General features: G+C 57.2%; 2 non-coding genes and 1 pseudogene across 2 annotated transcripts; all 3 read right to left on the bottom strand.

Annotated features, from left to right (window-relative positions):
- Positions 1 to 4,131, bottom strand: part of LOC126434841 (large subunit ribosomal RNA) — a 7,831-nt pseudogene extending 3,700 nt beyond the window's left edge.
- Positions 4,132 to 4,319: 188 nt separating this feature from the next.
- On the bottom strand, positions 4,320 to 4,474 carry LOC126434751 (5.8S ribosomal RNA). Its single transcript, XR_007579459.1, has one exon. It is a non-coding gene; the product is annotated as a 5.8S ribosomal RNA (ribosomal RNA).
- Positions 4,475 to 4,825: 351 nt separating this feature from the next.
- On the bottom strand, positions 4,826 to 6,735 carry LOC126434753 (small subunit ribosomal RNA). The gene has a single exon (XR_007579461.1). It is a non-coding gene; the product is annotated as a small subunit ribosomal RNA (ribosomal RNA).
- Between the last annotated feature and the right edge of the window lie 3,265 nt (positions 6,736 to 10,000).

Below are 10,000 nucleotides of genomic sequence, written 5' to 3'. Positions count from 1 at the left end.
GGTAAGGCCGTCCGGCCCGGCTGCTGATCCCCTGGGCGGCAACGCGGCGGCGACCTCCTCATGTGTGACCGGCCCCCATATGCACTCGAGAGCGACAGGCTCTGAGTGCGGGAGGAGGCGGTCACGAATGAAGCCCGCGGTGGAGATGGGCTTCTTGGTGAAGAGGTCCGCCCAGAAGTCCAGCAGACCAGGGATGGCAGGTGGCGGCTGGAGCAGGGTGCCATCCAAGAGGCCGCGCACGCAACGTGCACGCGACCGTCGGAAGGCATCCTGCGTTCTCGCGTACTCCCAGCGGCGCCGCTTGCGCTTCTGCGTCGGCGGCGCGGCAGGCGGCCGCTTCGATGGTTGGCGCGGCCGCTGTGTCCTGGTGATCGATCTCTCCCCTCTGGACCCGACCGACGCAAGGGCATCCGGGAGCATGCCCAGGATGACATCGGGCGGCGTGCCCCGCCCCAGACCTATGACACGATCCAGGGCAGAGAAACGCTGGGCGGAAGCGGGTAGCCCCGCCAGATGCTCCCAGATGGCGGCGTCAGTCGGCCCCTCCGGCGGCGGCCCGGTGGTGTCGGCCGCGAAGTCCTCGGCTGCGTCGACGGGCGGCGCAGCGGCCTCGCCCGCGTCAGGCAGCGGGCTCGCTGCTCCCCGGCGGGACGCCGGCTCTTCCCCCCGACCGATCTCAAGCGCCTCCATGAATTGGCGGACAAGCTGCTTGTGGGCAGCTTGCCGCCGTCGGCACTTGATTGCCTCGAGCGTTCGGTCGGGGAACATCCTGATGAGTTCTTGATTGACGAAGAAGAACCGGGCGTCCCTCTCAAGGAACAGTTCGGCCTCCGCCTTGGCGAGCGACAGGACTTCTTCCTCCGTCCACCTCGCGCGATGCCTCTCCGTGACGATCTCCGCGTTGGCGGCCGCAAGATGTTGGCGGCGGCGATGGACCCCGAGACCGTTCTTGGTTGTAAAGCTGCGGTGGCACTCACTACAGGTATACATAGCTGCAAAAGTTACAAGATTTTCGGCACGGCCGGTTGGCCGGCTAGGTGCTGGGGGAGTTGGGGTGGCACCTTCAGCGGAAGGGCCACCACTTATTCTCTGCTTACTGCCCCCAACTAAAAAAGGGATAGTGCGAGGGGGGGCTGGTAACCCCCCCAAGCCCCTGGTGCGGTCTTCCACTCTGCGAAATCAGCGGGCCCACGAGAAGGGGAGAAGACCGCAGGAGAGGAGAGGCTAAGAGGGCTAGGCCCATGTATTGCGAGAGAGTCATAGTTACTCCCGCCGTTTACCCGCGCTTGCTTGAATTTCTTCACGTTGACATTCAGAGCACTGGGCAGAAATCACATTGCGTCAACACCCGCTAGGGCCATCGCAATGCTTTGTTTTAATTAGACAGTCGGATTCCCCCAGTCCGTGCCAGTTCTGAGTTGATCGTTGAATGGCGGCCGAAGAGAATCCGCGCACCCGCGCGCCCCCGGAGGAGCACGCTAAGGCGGACGCGGCCTCGCAGCAAGGAAGATCCGTGGGAGGCCAAGGCACGGGACCGAGCTCGGATCCTGCACGCAGGTTGAAGCACCGGGACGCGAACGCCGCGCAGGCGCGCGCATCCTGCACCGCCGGCCAGCACGAGGCCAACCAACGGCGAGAGCAGACCACGCCCGCGCTAAACGCCCGCACTTACCGGCACCCCTACGGCACTCACCTCGCCCAGGCCCGGCACGTTAGCGCTGACCCACTTCCCGACCAAGCCCGACACGCCCCGATCCTCAGAGCCAATCCTTATCCCGAAGTTACGGATCCAATTTGCCGACTTCCCTTACCTACATTATTCTATCGACTAGAGGCTCTTCACCTTGGAGACCTGCTGCGGATATGGGTACGAACCGGCGCGACACCTCCACGTGGCCCTCTCCCGGATTTTCAAGGTCCGAGGGGAAGATCGGGACACCGCCGCAACTGCGGTGCTCTTCGCGTTCCAAACCCTATCTCCCTGCTAGAGGATTCCAGGGAACTCGAACGCTCATGCAGAAAAGAAAACTCTTCCCCGATCTCCCGACGGCGTCTCCGGGTCCTTTTGGGTTACCCCGACGAGCATCTCTAAAAGAGGGGCCCGACTTGTATCGGTTCCGCTGCCGGGTTCCGGAATAGGAACCGGATTCCCTTTCGCCCAACGGGGGCCAGCACAAAGTGCATCATGCTATGACGGCCCCCATCAACATCGGATTTCTCCTAGGGCTTAGGATCGACTGACTCGTGTGCAACGGCTGTTCACACGAAACCCTTCTCCGCGTCAGCCCTCCAGGGCCTCGCTGGAGTATTTGCTACTACCACCAAGATCTGCACCGACGGCGGCTCCAGGCAGGCTCACGCCCAGACCCTTCTGCGCCCACCGCCGCGACCCTCCTACTCGTCAGGGCTTCGCGGCCGGCCGCAAGGACCGGCCATGACTGCCAGACTGACGGCCGAGTATAGGCACGACGCTTCAGCGCCATCCATTTTCAGGGCTAGTTGCTTCGGCAGGTGAGTTGTTACACACTCCTTAGCGGATTCCGACTTCCATGGCCACCGTCCTGCTGTCTTAAGCAACCAACGCCTTTCATGGTTTCCCATGAGCGTCGATTCGGGCGCCTTAACTCGGCGTTTGGTTCATCCCACAGCGCCAGTTCTGCTTACCAAAAGTGGCCCACTTGGCACTCCGATCCGAGTCGTTTGCTCGCGGCTTCAGCATATCAAGCAAGCCGGAGATCTCACCCATTTAAAGTTTGAGAATAGGTTGAGGTCGTTTCGGCCCCAAGGCCTCTAATCATTCGCTTTACCGGATGAGACTCGTACGAGCACCAGCTATCCTGAGGGAAACTTCGGAGGGAACCAGCTACTAGATGGTTCGATTAGTCTTTCGCCCCTATACCCAGCTCCGACGATCGATTTGCACGTCAGAATCGCTACGGACCTCCATCAGGGTTTCCCCTGACTTCGTCCTGGCCAGGCATAGTTCACCATCTTTCGGGTCCCAACGTGTACGCTCTAGGTGCGCCTCACCTCGCAATGAGGACGAGACGCCCCGGGAGTGCGGAGGCCGCCGCCCCGTGAAGGGCGGGGAAGCCCCATCCTCCCTCGGCCCGCGCAAGGCGAGACCTTCACTTTCATTACGCCTTTAGGTTTCGTACAGCCCAATGACTCGCGCACATGTTAGACTCCTTGGTCCGTGTTTCAAGACGGGTCGTGAAATTGTCCAAAGCTGAAGCGCCGCTGACGGGAGCGATTATTCCGCCCGAGAGCATCCCGAGCCAACAGCGGCGCGGGTCCGGGGCCGGGCCAGGTAGGTCCGTCATCCGGGAAGAACCGCGCGCGCTTGCCGGGAGCCCGAGCGCCCAAAGGGGCGAATCGACTCCTCCAGATATACCGCCGGGCAGCCAGCCAGGACACCGGGGCTCTGCCCAACAGACGCGAACCGAGGCCCGCGGAAGGACAGGCTGCGCACCCGGGCCGTAGGCCGGCACCCAGCGGGTCGCGACGTCCTACTAGGGGAGAAGTGCGGCCCACCGCACACCGGAACGGCCCCACCCCGCGGCGAGTGGAAAGGCAACCGGACACGACCCCGCCGCGGATTGCTCCGCGCGGGCGGCCGGCCCCATCTGCCGAGGGCGGAGGCCAGTGGCCGGATGGGCGTAAATCTCACCCGTTCGACCTTTCGGACTTCTCACGTTTACCCCAGAACGGTTTCACGTACTTTTGAACTCTCTCTTCAAAGTTCTTTTCAACTTTCCTTCACGGTACTTGTTCGCTATCGGTCTCGTGGTCATATTTAGTCTCAGATGGAGTTTACCACCCACTTGGAGCTGCACTCTCAAGCAACCCGACTCGAAGGAGAGGTCCCGCCGACGCTCGCACCGGCCGCTACGGGCCTGGCACCCTCTACGGGCCGTGGCCTCATTCAAGTTGGACTTGGGCTCGGCGCGAGGCGTCGGGGTAGTGGACCCTCCCAAACACCACATGCCACGACAGGCGGCAGCCTGCGGGGTTCGGTGCTGGACTCTTCCCTGTTCGCTCGCCGCTACTGGGGGAATCCTTGTTAGTTTCTTTTCCTCCGCTTAGTAATATGCTTAAATTCAGCGGGTAGTCTCGCCTGCTCTGAGGTCGTTGTACGAGGTGTCGCACGCCACACCGCCAGCCGGCTGTGCACGCTACCGAGTAAGTACCGGTATGCGAACCGCCAGGCGACGGGCGCGCATCGCACGTTTAAGGAGGCGCGGCCGGCCCCACAGGCGGCCGCGACGCTCCCAGGTCTGCGAAGCGGGGCAAACGCCGCGCGCTTCAGTATACGTAGCCGACCCTCAGCCAGACGTGGCCCGGGAACGGAATCCATGGACCGCAATGTGCGTTCGAAACGTCGATGTTCATGTGTCCTGCAGTTCACATGTCGACGCGCAATTTGCTGCGTTCTTCATCGACCCACGAGCCGAGTGATCCACCGTCCTGGGTGATCTTTTCTTAGTTTCCACCGTCTCTTTCAAGACAGTTGCATAGGCGGGACGTAGGCGTGTGGCGGCCCCTGTTCAAGCGTTCTGTGTCCAACGGCCTCACGGCCGATGGGCGTCGTACGGCTCCACACCGGAGCGGACAGGCAGTCGGGCGAAAGTCATTCAAAACCGGCGCCAGGCGCCAGGTGCCGCAGGCCAGCCGCTCCAGCGCTTCAGCGCTCGTACCACACAACATTGGCGTTAGTTTTGAGAAGCACGCGTGGTTCCGCACGCGGCGCACGGCTACTGCGAGCCGTACAGGTAGCGTGTTGCGCGACACGACACGCACATCGAAAGACATGCAGTCTAGTCGGTAATGATCCTTCCGCAGGTTCACCTACGGAAACCTTGTTACGACTTTTACTTCCTCTAAATGATCAAGTTTGGTCATCTTTCCGGTAGCATCGGCAACGACAGAGTCAATGCCGCGTACCAGTCCGAAGACCTCACTAAATCATTCAATCGGTAGTAGCGACGGGCGGTGTGTACAAAGGGCAGGGACGTAATCAACGCGAGCTTATGACTCGCGCTTACTGGGAATTCCTCGTTCATGGGGAACAATTGCAAGCCCCAATCCCTAGCACGAAGGAGGTTCAGCGGGTTACCCCGACCTTTCGGCCTAGGAAGACACGCTGATTCCTTCAGTGTAGCGCGCGTGCGGCCCAGAACATCTAAGGGCATCACAGACCTGTTATTGCTCAATCTCGTGCGGCTAGAAGCCGCCTGTCCCTCTAAGAAGAAAAGTAATCGCTGACAGCACGAAGGATGTCACGCGACTAGTTAGCAGGCTAGAGTCTCGTTCGTTATCGGAATTAACCAGACAAATCGCTCCACCAACTAAGAACGGCCATGCACCACCACCCACCGAATCAAGAAAGAGCTATCAATCTGTCAATCCTTCCGGTGTCCGGGCCTGGTGAGGTTTCCCGTGTTGAGTCAAATTAAGCCGCAGGCTCCACTCCTGGTGGTGCCCTTCCGTCAATTCCTTTAAGTTTCAGCTTTGCAACCATACTTCCCCCGGAACCCAAAAGCTTTGGTTTCCCGGAGGCTGCCCGCCGAGTCATCGGAGGAACTGCGGCGGATCGCTGGCTGGCATCGTTTATGGTTAGAACTAGGGCGGTATCTGATCGCCTTCGAACCTCTAACTTTCGTTCTTGATTAATGAAAACATACTTGGCAAATGCTTTCGCTTCTGTTCGTCTTGCGACGATCCAAGAATTTCACCTCTAACGTCGCAATACGAATGCCCCCGCCTGTCCCTATTAATCATTACCTCGGGTTCCGAAAACCAACAAAATAGAACCGAGGTCCTATTCCATTATTCCATGCACACAGTATTCAGGCGGGCTTGCCTGCTTTAAGCACTCTAATTTGTTCAAAGTAAACGTGCCGGCCCACCGAGACACTCACTCAAGAGCACCCTGGTAGGATTGCAACGGGGTCCGCCTCGGGACGCACGAGCACGCACGAGGCGCGTCGCACGCCTTCAGCTCGCCCCACCGGCAGGACGTCCCACGATACATGCCAGTTAAACACCGACGGGCGGTGAACCAACAGCGTGGGACACAAATCCAACTACGAGCTTTTTAACCGCAACAACTTTAATATACGCTATTGGAGCTGGAATTACCGCGGCTGCTGGCACCAGACTTGCCCTCCAATAGATACTCGTTAAAGGATTTAAAGTGTACTCATTCCGATTACGGGGCCTCGGATGAGTCCCGTATCGTTATTTTTCGTCACTACCTCCCCGTGCCGGGAGTGGGTAATTTGCGCGCCTGCTGCCTTCCTTGGATGTGGTAGCCGTTTCTCAGGCTCCCTCTCCGGAATCGAACCCTGATTCCCCGTTACCCGTTACAACCATGGTAGGCGCAGAACCTACCATCGACAGTTGATAAGGCAGACATTTGAAAGATGCGTCGCCGGTACGAGGACCGTGCGATCAGCCCAAAGTTATTCAGAGTCACCAAGGCAAACGGACCGGACGAGCCGACCGATTGGTTTTGATCTAATAAAAGCGTCCCTTCCATCTCTGGTCGGGACTCTGTTTGCATGTATTAGCTCTAGAATTACCACAGTTATCCAAGTAACGTGGGTACGATCTAAGGAACCATAACTGATTTAATGAGCCATTCGCGGTTTCACCTTAATGCGGCTTGTACTGAGACATGCATGGCTTAATCTTTGAGACAAGCATATGACTACTGGCAGGATCAACCAGGGAGCTGCGTCAACTAGAGCTGAGCAGCCGGCCGCCCGGGAGTGTGTCCCGGGGGCCCGCGCGAACACGCAAGCGTCCGCTCAATTATTCTGCAAACAGGAGGAGGCTGAGCTCCCCTGCACCATACACCTCGAAACCCTCTCAGGTCCCGGCGGCGCGCAGCGCCGTCCTAAGTACTTGGTCGGGTTCGAGAGAGGCGCAATCGCCCGGAGTTTGGCGAGTAGACGCTTTAGGTGCGACCACCCGTGCTCCCAACTGAGCTTGCCGCTGCCGACAGAGGCCCGGGAGCGTGCTGTCGTGGCATTGCCGGCGGGAGACAACACGCGCCACCTACGGTGACCGGCAGCTCCAACGCCAGCGCCACAGAAGGACAAAAGCCCCACTTGGGTGCCGAAGCGAACTCTCCCAGCACAGCGCACGCGCCAACACGTCCGCACAGCTGCGATACAAACCACCTGCGAGAACCGCAGAGGCGACCGAGCAGCAGACGGCGTCGCGGCGCCGAGCGCCAGGCGGCGGCGCATCCTCAGCGCACACAGTCCTCAATCGGACCAGCACACTGCAGATGTCCACCGCGCTTCGCACCGGGCCCGCGAGGACCTACTTTGGCCGCACGGCGCCGCGTGCAGGGTGCGCCGGCGCGCAGCTGCGCCGCCTGCCGCCTCCGTCGGCCGGCGCGCCTGCCACTGGCCGCCCCCACCAGCCGGCTGTAGCGCGTGCGCCCACGCACCGCGCGGCCAGCACGCCGGGAGGCCCCCCCTCACCGGCCGGGGACGGTCCCACCCAGCCACCGCCGCGTATCGCTTCACACCCAGATGCCATTCACGTTCGTGGGCATGGTGGGTATCGCTGGAACAACCGGTTGGTAGCTCAACCGATCGTCGCCATCACTGATTCACCTCTAGCGAGAACAACCGCACCACAACGGTTTACCAGTTGTTCATTTGCGTAACGTCACCAGCAAACGTAGGCGTCCATCGCCATTTGCAAATTCAACGATTGTTGCATGCCTGTGTCAGGTGTCACGACACACTGTCTGCCCACATACACGCAACAACATGTGCACGCTTCGCGAACACGTGGAAGGTGGCCCCCGTACGTATGCGATGTCCATTGCGCGAACGACTGTCAACCGGCCTCTGTCGCATGTCGCAGATGTGGAACGCAGTGCACCATGCTATCACGGTGTGTGAGAAGAGACGACTACGTCTGACAACACGCGCCACTACATCAACAGACGGCTCATGCTGATCGCCATCCAGGGCATACCACACTGCAATCCAGCTCTTATAGGGAGACGACACGTAGCTGAGTGCACAACATTTGGACCGCATGGTTCGCCGTTGTTGGCGCAGTCGTTGTACGGTCACATGTACCACGATGTATCATTCAGTACATGAGGACCAATGTGCAGTACAGTGTGTGATTTGGACGTACAACATCAGCGGACAGTTGACACAGGCCGTACCACAGCGTAGGCTAAGTGCTTCGCCATGCGAATGCCAATGAACAACTGCAAATGCCAATGAACAACTGCAAAGGGCATTGAGCATGTACGTCCTGCTGCCATCCACATTACAGTGTATAGCTGCAAGGTGTTTAACATGAAGCGATACACTGGGGACCGGGCAGTGCGAGTAGCAAACTATATTGCGGGGGTTGCAGTTGGGCAACACTACACTAATTTAACGCGTCGTATGACAATTACAGAGCAGGTTAAGGCCCAACGTGTGTTGGGTTAAGGCCCAACGTGTGTTGGGTTAAGGCCCAACGTGTGTTGGGTTAAGGCCCAACGTGTGTTGGGTTAAGGCCCAACGTGTGTTGGGTTAAGGCCCAACGTGTGTTGGGTTAAGGCCCAACGTGTGTTGGGTTAAGGCCCAACGTGTGTTGGGTTACAGCACAATGTGGGTTACGTTAAGGCGCAATATAGGTTACGTTAAGGCGCAATATAGGTTACGTTAAGGCGCAATATAGGTTACGTTAAGGCGCAATATAGGTTACGTTAAGGCGCAATATAGGTTACGTTAAGGCGCAATATAGGTTACGTTAAGGCGCAATATAGGTTACGTTAAGGCGCAATATAGGTTACGTTAAGGCGCAATATAGGTTACGTTAAGGCGCAATATAGGTTACGTTAAGGCGCAATATAGGTTACGTTAAGGCGCAATATAGGTTACGTTAAGGCGCAATATAGGTTACGTTAAGGCGCAATATAGGTTACGTTAAGGCGCAATATAGGTTACGTTAAGGCGCAATATAGGTTACGTTAAGGCGCAATATAGGTTACGTTAAGGCGCAATATAGGTTACGTTAAGGCGCAATATAGGTTACGTTAAGGCGCAATATAGGTTACGTTAAGGCGCAATATAGGTTACGTTAAGGCGCAATATAGGTTACGTTAAGGCGCAATATAGGTTACGTTAAGGCGCAATATAGGTTACGTTAAGGCGCAATATAGGTTACGTTAAGGCGCAATATAGGTTACGTTAAGGCGCAATATAGGTTAGGTTAAGGCGCAATATAGGTTACGTTAAGGCGCAATATAGGTTACGTTAAGGCGCAATACAGGTTACGTTAAGGCGCAATACAGGTTAGGTTAAGGCGCAATACAGGTTAGGTTAAGGCGCAATACAGGTTAGGTTAAGGCGCAATACAGGTTAGGTTAAGGCGCAATACAGGTTAGGTTAAGGCGCAATACAGGTTAGGTTAAGGCGCAATACAGGTTAGGTTAAGGCGCAATACAGGTTAGGTTAAGGCGCAATACAGGTTAGGTTAAGGCGCAATACAGGTTAGGTTAAGGCGCAATACAGGTTAGGTTAAGGCGCAATACAGGTTAGGTTAAGGTACGACGTAGGTTAGGTTAAGGTACGACGTAGGTTAGGTTAAGGTACGACGTAGGTTAGGTTAAGGTACGACGTAGGTTAGGTTAAGGTACGACGTAGGTTAGGTTAAGGTACGACGTAGGTTAGGTTAAGGTACGACGTAGGTTAGGTTAAGGTACGACGTAGGTTAGGTTAAGGTACGACGTAGGTTAGGTTAAGGTACGACGTAGGTTAGGTTAAGGTACGACGTAGGTTAGGTTAAGGTACGACGTAGGTTAGGTTAAGGTACGACGTAGGTTAGGTTAAGGTACGACGTAGGTTAGGTTAAGGTACGACGTAGGTTAGGTTAAGGTACGACGTAGGTTAGGTTAAGGTACGACGTAGGTTAGGTTAAGGTACGACGTAGGTTAGGTTAAGGTACGACGTAGGTTAGGTTAAGGTACGAC

This window comes from Schistocerca serialis, unplaced genomic scaffold, assembly GCF_023864345.2.
Source record: "Schistocerca serialis cubense isolate TAMUIC-IGC-003099 unplaced genomic scaffold, iqSchSeri2.2 HiC_scaffold_1195, whole genome shotgun sequence".
In the NCBI taxonomy this organism is placed as follows: Eukaryota; Metazoa; Arthropoda; class Insecta; order Orthoptera; family Acrididae; genus Schistocerca; species Schistocerca serialis.
This window is presented reverse-complemented; position numbering and strand designations above follow the sequence as displayed.